Here is an 18,177-nt window from a genome sequence, read left to right on the forward strand (position 1 = left end):
GGCTGCTGTAATTAAGTCAGAGATGAAGGGAGGGAGGGAGGGAGGGAGTGAAGGAGGGAGAGACGTAGGGGAGAAAGTAGATGGAATAGAAGAAGAGAGGAAAGAGGGAGAGAGATGAAAAGCAGAGAGCAAATGTGAAACAGAAGGAGAAAGATAGGAGAGGGTGAGAGAGGATGAAGGATGGAGGGATGAAGCGAGAGGTAGGCAGTGGGAAGAGGAGGTGAGGATGACAGACAAAGGAGGAAAGCAAATGGTCGAGAGTGGAAAAGGAGTGGAACAGTGAGAGGAGAACAAGGAGGGATGAAGGAAGGAAGTTCAAAATGACCGCAAGTCACAAAAATGTCTTCACTTCAAAAGTAAAAAAAACCCATCAAACTGGCTCTCACAAGTATAGAAGTACAAGCACACACACACACACACACACACACACACACACACACACACTCCAGCTGTAGAGGATATTTTTACAGGGTGCCAAATGAGCCTTAATCCACCAGATGCTTTAGCGTGCTGAGAAGCGTGAATTTGTGCACTTTCTGATCATTTGCAAACTCTTTACATGGATAACTTGGAGGCAAATGCAAGAAATGTTTTTCATACAGACATTACAGCATGAAAGTGGAATGTTTAAGAGATTTGTTGATAATAATAATAACATTGTCGTTGAATTAATGAATGCAGCAATGATGGCTTTCTATCAGTGAATAACTCCTCCCACCTTCCCTCCCCTTACTCTTTCCCATTTTCGTCCTCTCTCTCTTTAGCTGTATGGATGTGTGGGGGGTCTAACTCTCTCTCTCTCTCTCTCTCTCTCTCTCTCTCCCTCCCTCTCTCTCTCTCTCTCTCTCTCTCTCTCTCTCTCTCTCTCTCTCTCTCTCTCTCTCTCTCTCTCACACACACACACACATACACACACAAATATTCACATATTCAGGTCTCGGGGAGGGATGCTACACACACTGTTAATAGCAGCTTACAGCCTTCCATTGTGGTTCCATTGTTCCATTGTTTGTAATTACACCAGTGTCAGGTGCACCCAAAGGCCAATACCAATGCCAATACTGTGTGTCTGTAGTAACTACAACATGGACATGAACCCCTGCCTGAATGATGCTATAAGAGCCTCTCTCTATGTCTCAGTCTCTTAGTTGTATTTCAAGAAGCTTTACTGCCATGATAAGATAAGCCGAAGTATAAATGGTTAACACTTTATTTGTTTGCTTCTTTTGATTAGAGGTTTAAAGAAGTCCCCTAGACAGATACCTGTACATTAATTGTGGTCAAAGAATAAGATGTCTCTGATTCTGATGAATGATGTTATAAGAATGTCTCTTTGTCTACTTGTTCCCACAGGTGGCATCTCTGGGTGTGACCACCTTCACCCTGTGTGCTCTGTGCATCGACCGCTTCCGTGCGGCCACCAATGTCCAGATGTACTACGAGATGATCGAGAACTGCACCTCCACCACCGCCAAGCTGGCCGTCATCTGGATCGGCGCTCTCCTATTGGCCCTCCCGGAGCTCCTCATCCGGCAGCTGGTGGCGGAAGACACGGGAATCCCGGACGAGCCTCCCGTGGAACGCTGTATCATCAGGATATCGACCTCACTTCCTGACATGCTCTACGTGCTGGGCCTGACCTACGAGGGCGCCCGGCTGTGGTGGTGCTTCGGCTGCTACTTCTGCCTCCCCACCCTCTTCACCATCGGGTGCTCGCTGGTGACGGCGCGCAAGATCCGGCGTGCCGAGCAGGCCAGCGTGCGCAGCAACAAGAAGCAGATCCGCCTGGAGAGCCAGATGAACTGCACGGTGGTGGCGCTGGCCATCGTGTACGGCGCCTGCGTGGTGCCCGAGAACATCTGCAACATCGTTTCCGCGTACATGGCGGCCGGGGTCCCCGAGCACACCATGTCCGTCCTCCACCTGCTCTCCCAGCTGCTGCTCTTCTGTCGGGCCGCGGTGACGCCGGCGCTGCTGCTCCTCCTGTGTCGCCCGCTCGGCAGGGCCTTCCTGGACTGCTGCTGTTGCTGCTGCTGCTGTAACCACGCGCCCTCCTCGGCCACGGCCAGCGACGATAACGAACACGAGTGCACCACCGAGTTGGAGCTGTCGCCGTTCAGCACCATCCGCAGGGAGCTGAGTAACTACACCCCCGCCGGCTCCAACTGCTAAAGTGACATTCTTCATCAGGGATGGAGATTTTACTAGCCTGCAATTAGCCTGTGGCTGGTATTTCTCAGACTGGGCTCGTAGAATGGAGTTGGAAGCTGAATAATCACATTGGGCCAGTGTCCCAAGTCCTCAACGTCCATCCCTGATCTTAATACTGTACATTTGCAGTAACTGTATCTCTTACTTTTCCAGGCAAGCTAACAAAGAGCAGACCCTTGTTTTCATTCATGCCCTGGGGTGCTCTTAAAACAGGGAAGGAACATATATTTACAGTAACTACACACTGGTCACCTCCAGCTGTTCGCAATCCTGTCTGAAACCTTTAAAACCTAAAAACCTCCCTGCCGAAGACCTTGTATGCCTAAATATCTCCCTTGGTCAGTGGGGATTGTCCCCTTTACCTGTCGATGTCTGGTTCCTCACATGAGGTTTGAATCAGGTTAATTACTCTAGGATCTCAATACTGCTGTGTTTCCCACAGGCTCTCATGTTATTTGTGGCAGGTAAAGGTACATATAAATATTTATTCTGTACAGCATACGTTAAGTTGGCACCAGAAAAGACTGCAGAGTACATGCATCACAGCAAGTTCTGTAATTGTATCTAAAATTGGCAAACCTATTTGTGATTGGCTTGTCTGATGTTGTGGTGTGCCACCAGAAATAATATCTATGTATGGGAAGCTCTGTACTGTATAGCTTAGGGGAGAAATAGTCAATGCCAACCACCTTGCAAATGTTTCACTACTGAGGTGATGGGGGCTGAGCTCATTAGTCGAAAAGAGTAACCTTGTATGATAATTCAAATGCAGGATGCAAGTAAACGTGCAGGCTCACACTGCCTATAGAAATACAGCATTCAGTTTACAGACTGTATCTACTACCCAGTAAATGTACAGTTCATATAATGGTGCACACATGTATAGCCTTTGTGGCAAGGGAACTAGGCTTCTGTTCGATAAGCTACAGTAGCGCAAGGTGTCTCTGCAATTTGCAATGACAATTTGCAATGAGAACATACAGAGAACATCCCCTTGCTTGCTTTTGGGAATACAGATGTACACAACAACAACAATATGCCGAAAAACATCTGGTTAACTCAGTATAGAACATGACTGGGCTGGTCTCAGAAAAAAAAGGAATGCACTTGAATGGAATTAAAAGGAATGGAATGGACTGAATGGAATAGAACTGAATGGAATGGAACACTAGAACACAATTGAATGAATTGGAATGGAGTGGAAAGGAATGGAACATGACATCATATAATTGAATGGAATGGACTCAGTATGGGCTGGACACTGAAAAAAAATATCTGCACTACACTGTCGCATCATGTTACGCCTTACACTTTGGGCTGTATATATACTGTACACTTTCTTCGGTGCTCTTATGATGAATGCCCTGTAAACAACAAATCCATCGGTTCGACTTAGAATCACAAGCAATTAAGCTGAGTTTCATGTTTGTAGTCAAGGCCTTATTGATAACTCTGGAAGTACACAGCCAATCGTGAGGGGGGAAAAAATCATTGTAGAGTTCCATTGAGCTGCCACAGCCACAGTTTGGAGGGATAGCCCGAATCCTACTTTGAGTGACAATTGTTTAGGTATAGGATACTATCTTTTACCTAGTTACTGCCTTTCCTGGCTTTTTGGATATATGGATATCTCTTCACTTTGAGTGATGGCTGTTTGACAGCTCAGCTCCAAAGTCTGGAGCTCAAACGCATGGCAGAAATTGATATGCATTCCATATTCCTTCTTCTCTTGGCCTCGAATACCCTTTGCAGTTTGATTACTTCAGTTTCTGAGTCGAACCAATGAAATGTTTTTCACATTGCATAAATTTACAAGTGTATTGTACTGTAAATCTGTTTCCTTAATCCTACTCATCAGACCTGGGTCAAAACAAGGTTCAAAACACTATATGATTGATTGATGACAATGCAGCCAATAGAATTGCTGCCGAAAACTGTACAGCCTAAACATTTGGTAGTGGTAAGGCAAGTAAACACCAGTAGTATGTGGAAATGGACAGGTGGAAGAAATTTAGCTTTTTAGGTTTTCAAATGGTGGAGTGCTTTTTAGACAAGGATGACCAAAATTACTCTGAAAATGCCTTTATATTAGTTAAATATATTAAAAACTGAATTTCAAGTATTTGAAAGAAGTAAGATTAACTGTGGAGAACTCAATTGTGATGCCCCAGGTGTGATGTTCATTGGTATACTGTATATTGCGATGAATCTTTTGCATACAATTCTGCACTGCCAAACACCTTCTCTCTGTCTGTCTCTTGTGCTCTTGTGGTAGTAGCACACTTTCTCTGGGTGTCTCTCTCTCAGGATCGGGGGTCAATTTGCTCTCAGTTCCATCAATAACAGGGAAAGGAATTTCATTACAGTACAAAAACCATGGAAAGTTTGATTCCACCCAGGGTCAATCAAAATACATGCATTCACAGTACTGTGAGACACTTTTGGGTAAAGGGTGTTTTTTCCCTGCCAGAGCCACCCACACACTGAGGGCAGCAGCCCTCTGGCTCCAGTGTATGAGCTCCACTCGCTCCAGGTGTATGTGGCCTCAGGTTAGAGCTGCCTGCAGTTCGTCAACTTAATAGAGGAAACTGGCAGAAATGTCTCCACCACAATGCCTCTCAGCCCCTTCACAGGCATAAAATGTTTGACAGCACTTTTTATTAGGCCCACCGGCAGGGTGATGGTTGTGGTGGGGCAAAGGAGGAAAAGCTGTCCTGGGACCTTAGTCCATATGCACTTCTTCCAGCTCAGCTTTCCCCATTAAATCTCTACAGAAACCTATGAATGATTTTTTATAGTTACTTATATGAGCCATTACAACGCAGTCTGGATTTACTACCTGATTTTTGATGGAACTGAAGTGTGCATTGACCTCCTAACCCCGAGTATCTTTCTCTGCATATTTCTGGGAGTATTGCTCATTCTAAATGGCTCAGTGTGTAGTAACGTGGTTCAAACTATTGATGAAGTGATTCTTGTAAATCAGTCAGTGAGACGTTTGTTCAAAACTTTGTGAGTATCCTCTTCACTCTGAGCAAAATGTGTCTGTATTTGATACCTGAAAATGTAAGCACACAACCACTATTGTCTCTAAGTCTAGTCACTGGTTTCTAAATAGCTTTTTATATAGCCAAAAAAAACTGTCCCTTTGTTTATCAAAGAACTTTATCTTGAAAACTGTATATTAAAAACCTAAATGTACAAATATTGTCGTGTTGATTTATTGTTTGTATTCAGGCCATAAGCTCTGTTTTTTAGATCTCAGCATTGATGTACAAGTTTCTGTGAAGAGAGTATCATTAAGATGGCATAGCAAGGAACATGTTCCTCATTCAAAATGACCAAGTTGAGGGTTGGAGCACCTCGAATCTCTCTTTATTCCACATGACTACTAGAGGACCCTTTTTAATCCAAAGAGCTCCCAACCCTACAATCTTTAATATTAGAAGCTGAGAAGTAATCCAGCCTCCTGTTTTTCTAGCTGAAGGTTGTTGCCATGGATACACTCACTGTTAAGTACTCGTGAACAATAAATAATGGCACAATCCAATTCCATGTACTTCATTCTAAACCATTTAATGATCAAAGGACGTTGAGGGGCACTTCCTGTTAAGTATGATTTTTGACTAGTTACAGAGAACTACCATATCTAGGTCTGCAAAAGTGTAGAAAAAACAAGATACAAATAGTATAATTTGAAAATATATATACATTTATAAAGTGAAGAAAGATAAAAAAAACTTTCTTGTAGCATTGTATTATAACTAGTGTTTCCAACATGCATAATACTACATAAGTATTATAATAATAATAATACACCACACTTCCATCAATGACAATTTCTGCAGAGGCTGTTACTTGTTACTTGTCAGCTGCTTTACATATTCAGAAGTTTTAAAAAAGGAATTTAAACAAAAACATTTAAGGCATCTTCAGTTGAAACCTGTAAGGTCACAAAGAATTTCTACCAGTCCTTTAGTGAGAAGAACAGAGAAAGCAGAACAAGTTGATGCATCTAATCTATAAAGGCTTGAGTTGAAGTGTTTCCATTTACGGACGATTACAAATGTAAACACCTTTCGAAATAGCTGTCACATTCATCACAACACTGTGAATTGCTTGAGTAAGACTGTGCGCGCCACTACGTATTATTAATATCATTAGCCTGCTGTAGAAGCTGTAAAACAGAGTGTGGTAATTCTGTAATGTCTGGAAAATTTCATCCTGGACAAGTATGGAATTTCAGAATGTGAAAATGCTTAACCACAGAAAGGAAAATGGCGATACCCAGTTCAAAAGCATGAGTTTGTTCTGCGTTATGGAGAAAACAGTCTTAACTCGATCCCTCAATGGGAGTTAAGACTCAGTATGTGTCTTCATGTCCTGGTTTCCTTGGGATCCTCCTACAGTCGCACAGCAAAAGGTGCCTTCATTTTTCTTCTTCCTCTTCAGATAACAGAGGACCTTTTAAAATATTCATCAGCGATGTATCACTGTTCTCCCAACACATCCTACACACCCTCTCTCTCTCTCTCTCCGCTCTCTCTCTCTGTTTCTTTCTCTTTGTCTCTTACATCCAAAGTGTTACACAACGATGACGATTCTGGGTCTGTAAGTCTGTGTTTGGTTGCGATAAGGACGGCGAACAGAACTGTTTATCCCTCCTGTAACAGAATTAGCTGTCGTGATGGAACACTGAGCAGATGCCAGAAAGCTTCCGCAACCGCTGAAGACGTCTTGCTCAGTCCCCCAGAGGACTCCGCTCACTCCCACTGCTGTGAGGAGGTGGTCTCTTTCATTTCTCTCTATATCTCGCTCTGTCTCATATGTGTGTGTGTGTGTGTGTGTGTGAGAGAGAGAGAAAGTGAGGGAAAGAGTGCGCAAAGTGGGAAGAGTGAGACAGAAACAGAGACCAGAGGGAAGAAAGGGAGATAATGTTCTATTTATGCCGTGAGAACTTCGAATTTGTCTCTAGCAACAGTTACTACCTGACTGGAAACAGACATCCAGAAGAAAGACACCAGAGAAGAGTATCATTCACACATGCAGAACTGAGTGCAAAAACATTTTCAGCTTCAAAATACAGCTTCAAATCGTACTTCAGGTGCACTTGGTTTATCTTCCATGACACCATGACAGTCTCAAATGGGCCACTTACGAAAGTAGACACATCAAGCTCTCCTGTTTTTTTTTCAAGAATTTAAAATGTATTCAGGTAGTGTTTTTCCATGAGTCGCTGCAGTGTCGTATACTGTCAAGTCAACTGATCAATTTGCACTTTGAATTAAATCCGCCAACTCTCTGTGTCATTTATCTCTCAGACAGAAAATGAGAAAGCTCAATTATGAAACGACTGATGAAGAATGAGGAATTGTTCTCTTTGAAATGCGCCATGATTCAGGCTTTTATCTGTTGTCTCCTCTATCTCTTCCCTGCTGTCACAGAAGAAACACCGTGTGCGTGTATGTGTGTGTGAGTAAGTGTGTGTGTGTGTGTGTGTGTGTGTGTGTGTGTGTGTTATGAGGCATCACGTCCCAGAAAAGCTGACAGTCGATGTGCCACTCATCCTGGTAATTTCCCCAAAACAGTTGGCCTCCTGCCAGCACACTCACTCACACTCAATCAGCCTCAATCAGCAACAACTTGCTAAAGTGTCTGCAGCCCTCTATGTGTGTGTGTGTGTGTGTGCGTGTGTGTGTTTGCTTCTCTATGCAATTGTCTTCAAAAAACAACTTTTTCCCCCCCAAATTCAACTTCGGGTTGTAACAAAGGCTTCTCATGATCAATCGCTGAGAAGTTCTGTCCCATTTTCTTCACTGTCACTTTTGCTCCGTCTCTCTGTTTGTGCCTCTATTTCGGTCTCCGAGGGACCAATTGTAGGGTTTGCTGTTAATTGTGCATTGTTAAAATTCCTTTCATATTACTGTTTGGGCATCCACAGCAAGAGGACAGTTCTGTCACATATAGTCTTTGATGGACACTAGATTTCTGTCACATTCTGTCAGACAAAAACCTTGACCTCCATTGTTTTCAACAATAGAGAAAACAATAGAAACAGTCTTTTTGTCCCACTGATGCCCTTGTAGTTTGGAATTCAAGGCATATAAAGAACAGTCTAAACTTTGAGTGAATCAAAAAGACAAGTCCTTTCTTTCTTTATTTCTTCCTTTCTTTGTCCCACACAAAACAAGACTACATTTCTCCCACAAAGTCGGGCCACCAGCTCTCCTCCACTTGCATTATGTACACCTGCTGTTCAGTCCTCTGTGGTGTCTATCTTTCGATTCAGCAGCCGAGTACATCTTCATCTGCCCTCATTCCACTTGTCTCCCTCAGTCACTGCACTGGAAGCAAGATCAAGCACATTTCCTTGTCCATTTTTTATTAACTTTCTACATTTCTGTCCTGGATTAATATAAATCAGCAGCTCCATACTCTGGAAGATGTTCTCCTTTTTTTTTAGTTAAGTCAAAGGATGAAATGAGTAACATCCAGTCAACTGAAAGGCTAGTTCTGTGTCACTAGATGAATATTTAGTTGACAGTATTTAAGAAGGAACAGACTGAATCAGCTGCTGCTGAACGAAGGGGGACTGAAAGAGGATAGGGGCAGGATGGAGGGCATCTATGATGTTGTAGGTGACTACATCTGTTTGTTCTGTAACCCTAACTGACCAGTTTTCTTCCAGTAAGCGCAATGCTGAGTATATATATTGCGCTTACTGGAAGAAAACAGTATATATATATATATATATATATATATATCTCATATAAATATATATATTTTGTTTCTTTTTTACCAGAATGAATGATGAATTTCTCCTCAATGTAATGCTGTAGACTCTTTATACCTTCTCCCAAAATACTCAATATAACAATGTAGACTTTATATATTGATGTATGGTATCTGTAACCAATATGAATGATTCGAAAGATGATGTTGTGATTGATTATTTGGATACATATTTAGACCTTTCCTTAAAATACTTAATGTAATGTTGTAGTTTTTGGCATTGATGTGTATTATTTCTAATCAACAGTGACGATTCAAAGGACTGTGCTGTGATTGGTTAATTGGACTAATGAACCCATTGTATCCACCTGTGTAGTGGTTCTTGCTCACCTGCTAAGAAGACTCTGAAGGTGTGCAGATATCCTGACTACCACACAGCTAGGAACACAGATCCCCCAAGAGGATTAATTCAGTTGAATGGTCTTGCAATTAGTTATTCAAGAAAAAGTTTTGAGTTTAATATTCATTTCTACTTTTCAACATATAAGGAACAGGCTGTGGCTGCTGCAGTGTACAGGGAAAACAGACTCAGGATAGAGGAAGGACTTCTATGATGACTACCACTGTATCTGCCTACATCTGTTTATCTATCCGGTAAACCTAGCTGTCAGGTTTCCTCTGGCAAGCACAGTGCAGAGAGTATTTTTGGATGTATGTGACATCAGAATACATTCAAACTGATTTGTCATTTCCCTCAATCCTGCTGCATATTCCTGCCAAGTGCAACTCAGTATATATTTACTGTTTTGAATTCCAAGCCATAGAGATAAAGTATATATATATAGACTGTAGATTGCTGTTGCAGAGGCCCCACTTTTTTTTACTGCATGCGTAATGTTTGTTCAGACAAACTCCCACCTTTCTGTTTTCCAAGTATAACTGGGCATTCATTAAAAAGAGGAAATTTCAGCCAAGCATTCTGACTGGTCTAATAGGTTTTTGGCTGTGCTTTATGAATGGTTGCTAAGTAACCAGGGATTTAAGTAACCATCTTTCTAACTATCTCCTGTTTTCTTTTTTTCTGTTATGTATCTTGCATTGAAAAAGAACATCCTGACAGCACACATGCATTAGTAACAGTAAGAAAGCCATAACAGCCTTGAGAATGTTCTTGGGTGCAAGCTGCAAGATTGTTTTTCACAAAATCACAGTTATAGAACTGTCTCAGGTATTGTTGCTGTACAGTGGTATTGGTATTACAGTATTTCAAGCCATATAAATATATCATCACTGTCTTATCTCTCATATGTCAACTTTTCAGGAACTAAGAAACAGCCTTGCTCTCAGATTTACCACCATGCATTTTAGAGTTTAGCCATTTGGTTTTGAATGGGTTTCATAAGATAACATATTAAGCATACTGTTAGGATGTCTGTATTTGTAGCAGTCATGGTTTATTCTAGTAAAATCTGAGGATTTTGAGGATTATTTGGGCCATGTACTGTACAGTGTGACATTAGAGAGTTAATCACACCTCATGTCAGTCATACTGTAGATGATCTTTATGGTCGTGAATTCAACACATGTACACACACACATACACACACACACACACACACATTGTAGACATTCTACATATATAAAATGTACATTCTGTTGAAGGCCACCCTGCATTTCATCTCGCTGCTCACAGTAGAAATGTTTTTGTATGGAGGCTAGTGGGTGTGGAGAAGTCAGCAATGACCAGAGAAAGCAATATCTGCTCTGCTTCAACTATAGCCCTTTCCATCACTGTCAACCACACACACACACGCACGCACGCACACACAAATACTTGCAGGCATACATGCATGTAAAGATAAGCAGACAGAAACATACATCCAGGCAGTGGCACACTTATGAACATTCGCTCACAAACACGCACGCACGCACACGCACGCACACGCACGCACACGCACGCACACGCACGCACGCACACACAGTTTTCAGCCAATATTACATTTCGGTATTTACTAAGTGAGACTTTCATTTTGAAGGTTGTGTTTTTCCATTCCATGGAGTAATATTGCGAAGAAATGCTGAAATCTTCCGCTGGGAATAACCCCAATATTATCTCTCCTCTTTTTGCCTTTCTATTTCCTTCTGCATCTCTCTCCTCCATTTCCTTCTCATTCTCCCTCTCTGTCTTCCTCTCTGCCTCCCTTTCTTCTGTCTTCCTCTCTTTCTCTCTCTTCTCCTCTCAGCACTATCCTGCCCTCTCATACATTTTAATGGCAGCGGTTTGATCCAACCCGGTCAAAAACATTCAAATGTGTCCAGTCACACAGTCTGAATAAATACATAATTCAGCCGCACAAGTCAACCACTGTTCAGCTCCGTGGAAAAGAGAAGATAAATATTTCACTTTCTGAAGAGGGGGGAGAATGAGATTTAGTCAAAGATGGGATGCCGAGTTGTGTGTGGCAGGCAACTCTGATTTAAAAAGTGATGCTTTAAGAACCTTTAAGGGTTCTTGGCTTTTCTTACGGAGAACCAGTTTTGGATGTAGAAACCTTTCATCACAGGTCTTATGGATACAATTTTACCTTGAATCCTGCATGTGCAAGAAAATAGCTGTAGCAAATAAAAACATCTAAGGGTGCATTCACACCAAGCATGTTTGGAGCGGTTTAATCGAACTCTGGAGCGTTTACTCCTTTAGTTCGTTTCATTTTGGGCAGGTGAGAACGCTGCCATTCAAACTCTGGAGTGCAACAAATAACCGCACAGAGACGCCTGAAAAAGCTGGTCTGAAGTAGAGGAACAGCAGTATAATCAAAATGCAGTTCCTGTTCAAGCAAATTGCGGCACGGTTCCATAGGAGTGAGGATGTAATCTGAACCAACTACAGGAAACGACCCCAAAACATGCAGGTTTTATAGGAATAAGGAGACGATCACATTCAGCTATTTGTTCATTTGTTCTTAACTGCTACCTCATGAACACCAGAGAAAGTAAATTATAGCAAAGAGCACAGCTTAGCCAAAGTTACAGGAGCTGGGACTGGATTTGTTTTTACCAAAATCCCTAACCTGGTAGGAAACTCTGTCCAATAAACAAACTACTTGTGAGTCCAAGTAACTTTTGTTTACAAGCCCTGGTTTGCTTGTAATTGGGCAGTGTGAACTTCAGTGAACCAAATATGAAAATGCAACAAAGTCAACTTTTCCACTATGGTTCTGACCAAAGAAAACAAACTGTAGGTTTGATCACACCCTCAGAATATACTAATTATGTTAAGATACCATTTTGTGTGACCCATTGTAATTTTTGATACAGTATTGATTACCTTCTATAGTATAGATTTCAGTTTTGTCGATCTGCCCTGGATTCGAACCCCACATTTTTTCATACATTATGTTGTTAAACATGATCTCACATTGGAAAAAAAGTAAAAACATTTGTATAATCACCTGTATTCCCACATACATTCTCTCTTTTCTTAATGCGGAGACAAACGTTTCAAGCAGAACCTGATACCCATACCAAACCTTTTGCAAACCCTTATTCTTCAGTGTGCAGATGCTCCACTCACACAGATGAGCAGACGCACACAAGACAGACTGGGTCACACACACTTGCTGCTCAGTCATGTTTATGTATAAGACAGAACCAGTCAAGATGTGACTCAGTGGGTCGAAACCTCATCTCCTGCCCATTTCCAATCTCTCGGAGCCGATCTATCACTTGGATGTAAGTTAACACGGGTGAGAGCGAGGGCACGTCGTGTCGCTCTGCGCGTCGTGTCTTCTGACTTGTCTCCTTTGTTCAGCCATAGACAATCTTCCTGTCCCTTCAGTCTGGGCCAGAACCGGAAAATGCACTTGAGGGAGCAATATTGGACTCTTGTAAGTAAGCTGTATTAGTCATTTGCCATCTAAACACACTGAAGGTGTATAGTAGTTACATTCCTTTGTGTATTTTTCTTGTGTAAGCTGGTGTTTCAGAGTTTTCAGACAGATTGTTGTCGATTTTTTTGAGAAGAGGTAAAAGTATTTATGTCCATGTAACCTGGGGTTTTGTGTTTTATTTTGAACATTATTTAACATTATTTTATGACATTTTGAATTGTATGATTGTTCTATAGTTAATGCATTTTCTCACCGTCTGCTTCAGCAATGAATAGAACTCATGTGTCATGTCAATAAAGCATGAATAACGAATAAAAAAACAGAGTAGAGAGTGCTACATTTGGGTGTATAAAGTCAAAATCCTCAGAAGAAGGTGCGATTTGGAGTGGGGTAACTGCATCAAAGAAGAAAAACAAAATCCAAGCCACCCAAGAACAGGTTAAAAACTTACAACGCTGCAACCCATTTCGGTACCACCCTTCGTCAAGGAGCACAAAGCTTCAAACAATTCCATGTTCAATGGAATTTGGAAGCACCAGTTGAATTTTAATTGAATTGAACTGGCCGTAAACCTAGATAACTGCTATGTTGGTATTTTTCCTTTCTCCGACTTGAATTGAAAGTTTGCACGGCCAATTATGTCTTCAATGAGTTCCATGACCCTTGGGTCCTTGAAGCCTGTTCAGATGTGGTTTAATTTCAAAAATACATAGGCATCAGGCTGAATAGAACATTTATTTTCCTCGTTCGTGAATAACTTTCTGCAGATACACCCTCCATTTATGAACCTTAGGGAGAGGAGTGGGCTTTTTTTATGATTTGTCTCTCCAGCCTTTGTTTGCCTTGTCATTCATTTTTAGGTCACTGGGAGAACTGAATGCTTGGCTGAGCTTGAGACGTGCTCATTGAAGAATCTCCACTTCGACGTTCCCGTGTGGGTGTGGGTACATGTACGTGAGTGTGTGTGTGTGTGTGTGTGTATGTGTGTGTGTGTGTGTGTGTGTGCAGTGAAGCAAAGGACCTTCACCCCAACCCATGAGACACACACACACAATCTCTCTCATACACACACACACTCGTAGGAACGCTGAACTGGAGATTCTTCAGTGAGCATGTCCCCAGCTCAGCACACACGCGCACACACACACACACACACACAGCCGAACAGCCTTTAGTGCAATAAAAGGGCGAAGTGTTCATTCTTTACCTGCCTTCTCGTTCCATCTCGGAGCTTTGAGCTGCTACTTTGTTAAAGCACCGCGGCTGATGAGGCTCCAATTCACTTCAAAGGCCTTTTCTCTTTTCTCCTCCGGGCCGAGTCTGAACTGCAGGTCAGCAGATCAGGGATGGACTCGGAGAAATGGCATGTTGGAGTTTGACTGAATGAATCACAATCAAAAGAAATATACCAACTACTGCCGTTGCATTTCATAGCTTCTGCACTGCAACACATATTCATCTTGACTGGTGATTTAATATGAGTTTTATATTGAGTCTTAAAATCTTATTTTCTTTAAGCAAGTGAAAAAATCTGGCAATGAGGTTTAAAACAAGTGACAACATCATTTTTCAAAGTGTGCTTATGCATTATTTATAGAACGAACAGTTGCCTACCTCAGTTTTACGGTTAAACGTGGCTCCAGCTAGGCATGATAGCACATTTAAATTCTGGCTGGTTAGGAAGTAAGGCCGGCAGACTAGAAAAGATTTGCATCCCTTAAGCAGACTATTTAGCTCACAGCAGAGACATTATTACTATGTTGTCTGAATTTCTAGTCAGCCAAGATGGATACTTAGGAATTTCACTAAATATCTAATGACAAAAATTACATCTATTTTAGGGATAGTAGGAAACTAAATTGTTTAATTGTTAAAGTCACAAAAAATCCAATATTTGAATCATTTAAGCCCTTGGGTGACAAAATAATAATACTTTTTTCTGACTGGGTCTTCTATATTTTAGAGACTAAATCATGACATTTTCTTTGACATTTTAGATTTTTCTCTAAAATGTATACATAGGATTTTGAAGGCCTTTAGCTTTCTTTCTCCTCAGGCTGAATTTGTTTTGTTTTGTTTTGTTTAATAGATCAGGGCACATAAAGATGTGATGTGTCAGATTTTCACACTCTTACACTCACTACCTCACACTGACTTTTCCTATGATTTCATTTTCTGCACAAGAGCTGTTTTCATTTATTTCTGGATACCCCATCTCGAAAGAATATGATATTTGTCCTTTGATTGACCGTATGCTGTATACCCAAAGTGCCTCAGCAGTATATGACTGTATCATTCATTATGGGTGGCCCCTGTGGGAATGGACCCCATAACCCTGACAATGTTAGTTACATTGAGCCACACAGGGAATGGAACCTCTAACCCTGGCAGTCCTAGTGTGAATCTCTCACCATTGAACTATGAGACTTTTACCTCAGTTTACACCTTAAATTCTGGCAAGCAAGGACAATTAAAACTGCTTGTCATAGATTTCCATTCCTTCAGCAGATTAACCTTGTTTAGCAGAGAGTGAGAGTATTAGAGTTTTGCCAGGTTTAGCTCCAATTAGGCTGCCCTGTTCAAGATTAAGAGATCAGAGGGAAACACCCACAATATCCCCTGGTTTTATGTCAAAGGCTCTCTAGGGTTTGCAGGAACCTAACAGTCTCTCTTGAAAAAAAGCGAAACATTCCGGGAAGCCGCTTAGAAATACCTGGCAGTCAATGATGAGGCTGGTTTTGTTCCTATTGGAGAAGCCGCTTTCTGAATCAAGCATGTTTGGTGAAGTTTGTCGATATCATTTGGCTTTGCATGACTCCACCTGGTGAGTGGATTGCACACCAGCTGCCACTGTTTGAAATTTAATCATTTACCAATCAATCGCTACTTCGTCTTGGAGCTGAATTTGATTGCCACAATCAGAAATCAGAATCGTCCTTGCTAGTACCTAACAGTTAGGATAAAAGGGAGGTTGTGCTTTCTGTGCTATGTGCTGGTCAAGCTTAACATTAGTGCTTCAACATTTAAAGAAATTGTGTGGGGAAATAAATGTGAATAAATGTGCGCGTTACCCTTGCCTAAAGATGCAGTCTGTGCACAGCAGAGTGGATTTTAAATTGACTGGGAGAGATGTTTTTCTGTTTTTTTATGGGCCCTTTTGAAATATGCTGCATCAAAATGCAAAATCTAGCTCGTCTCCTCAGCGACATTGACCTCCACTAGCATCTGGTTGAGATCAGCATATCAAACAATGACATTATCCATATTGCAGCACACCACTTGCATGAATAATAAGGACAACTTTGGCTTAGCGCTCAGAGATAGAAAGATGAAGCCCTGGTGAAATTCGTTCACCACACACACACATAAAAACACTCACGTTTTCTCAGTTTTGCCACCTCTTAAGCAGCAAATACACAAAGAGCATTGTCATCGCTGACTGTATTTTTCAGAGTGTCTGGTAATCGGCGCTCATGTTTGTTCCACCCCAGCTGTTTCCTGACACACTGATGTTTGGCTGGTTTCTCCAGCATCCTCTGGGCCTGTCGATGCTTTGCTGGCGAGGCGGAAACTCACAAGCACGCGCAATAATGTAGACATGCATGCATGAAAGCACACGGATTACAAAGCACACGCAGAGGCAGTAAGACATTTACACACACACTCACACACACATACACACACACACAGAGTGTCCCAGGAGTTACAATTACAAACACTGTCAGACTATAGCATACTCATCTCCGAGAAGTAATTACTTTACTTTGCACTTCCGTCAACTAATATAAGACTTCACACCCTGACAAACTACTGTATTTGTTATTTAAGGCATCCCAGCTCAGTCATCTAGTGTGCTGTGGTGGGAATATTTGGATGGGTTGAAATTATTGTGTGCTGTCATAACGTGCTGCTAACAAAAAAAGTCAGCGATCACAGTGTATATTAAGTCTCAAGATGTTGCTCACATAGTCCTGGAAACGCTATATTATCCCTGAAGACACGCATGGCATTCTGGTGTTTTGTTATACTAACATCAAATCAGTAAAATCTTGTTTGCCGCATTTCCTTTTCAGTGAAAGGTATTAGAGAAAATATCATTTCTACTGTACGTGTAATCACGTTGGAGGCAAAACTAAAGGATTATTTTTCAACAGGAGTTACTAATAGTATCATGCGGATGTCTCCAGGAATGACAAGTGTCTCCAGCTGTTTTAATTTCCAAAAGTGATCCATGTACTTTCATGTACTTTTGTTGCATTTAGGCTGCAAAATTTTTGAGTCTTGGCTTTCAGTCTCAGTATATTGTGCTGCTAAATGAATTAAACCCAATGCACCTGAGGAATTAAAGGTCTGCTGTGAAGGCAATATCTGAGAATTTGATTATGTGGGCTTGTATGATGTGTAGCATATTTAATTGTACTTGTTGGATGTAACTGTTAATACACACAACTGTTAGATTATGTTTTTATAGTGTGTGTTTTAACTACATTTCTCTCCAAGGGTAACTGTTCATGGCTGATGCAGGTCTCTGTGGCAGCAAGATAAAGCAGAGGATTCTTCTTTTATCCATCATTATAAACACATATTGCGTGACCAAGCTTTGTTCATACCCATAGACCTTTATTTTAAATTCTAGTCAAGATCCCAAGGTTTCCTGAGATACCAAATATGTCATGCTGATCACAGAGAAATGTGTATGAAATGATGCCCAAGACATCTAGATATTTTTCATTTGATGCAATGGCGCAAACAAAAAAATAATGGGTTTGAATATTTTACTCAGTATAAGGGTGCAATAGCTTCAGTGAAGTGTTGGAACCAGCAGTATAGAAGCAAATGTTTTTCTAACTTCAAAGCTACTCAGGGGGAAATTTAAGGAGGCAAGGACAAAACTAATTGCTATCTCTTGCTGTGAAAGAATGTGTGTCAAACTACAACTGGTCACATATTGCCTTCCTGTCAGTAAAACCTTCACACTATGCAATGGGACAAAGATGGGCGTCAAACACACTCGACATTTACGTAACAAATGTATTTTGAGGTGACATTATTACACCGTCTTTCACTTAATTTGTTATTGCATACTTACGTGGACTGATCCAGGCACGTTGCCATGTTATATAAGATTTATTCCTTCAAATGAAATTGTATAGCAATGTATCAAAAATGGAACAAGTGGAGTTGGGGATCTTACTGATATAAACTATCTGGATTGTTGTTTAATGCTTCTTCTCTTTCATTTCATTCTCTTTGTTCTTCCTCCTTGAGCTAAACTCCCATTGGCTGTTGCCAAGGTCACTTTTGGGGTGCGTTCACACCAAACATGTTGGGACCGTTCAATCAA

At 41.3% G+C, this 18,177-nt stretch overlaps 1 pseudogene; it reads left to right on the forward strand.

Moving 5' to 3' along the window:
* The first annotated feature begins 1,353 nt into the window (after positions 1–1,353).
* Positions 1,354–2,172, forward strand: LOC139646184 (prosaposin receptor GPR37 pseudogene; annotated as a pseudogene).
* The last annotated feature ends 16,005 nt before the right edge of the window (positions 2,173–18,177 follow it).

The sequence above is a fragment of the Centroberyx affinis genome, unplaced genomic scaffold (genome assembly GCF_046629955.1).
Source record: "Centroberyx affinis isolate AG114_WGS23_722 - 3 ecotype Tasmania unplaced genomic scaffold, CSIRO-AGI_Caff_v1 ptg000953l_1, whole genome shotgun sequence".
NCBI classification, from domain to species: domain Eukaryota; kingdom Metazoa; phylum Chordata; class Actinopteri; order Beryciformes; family Berycidae; genus Centroberyx; species Centroberyx affinis.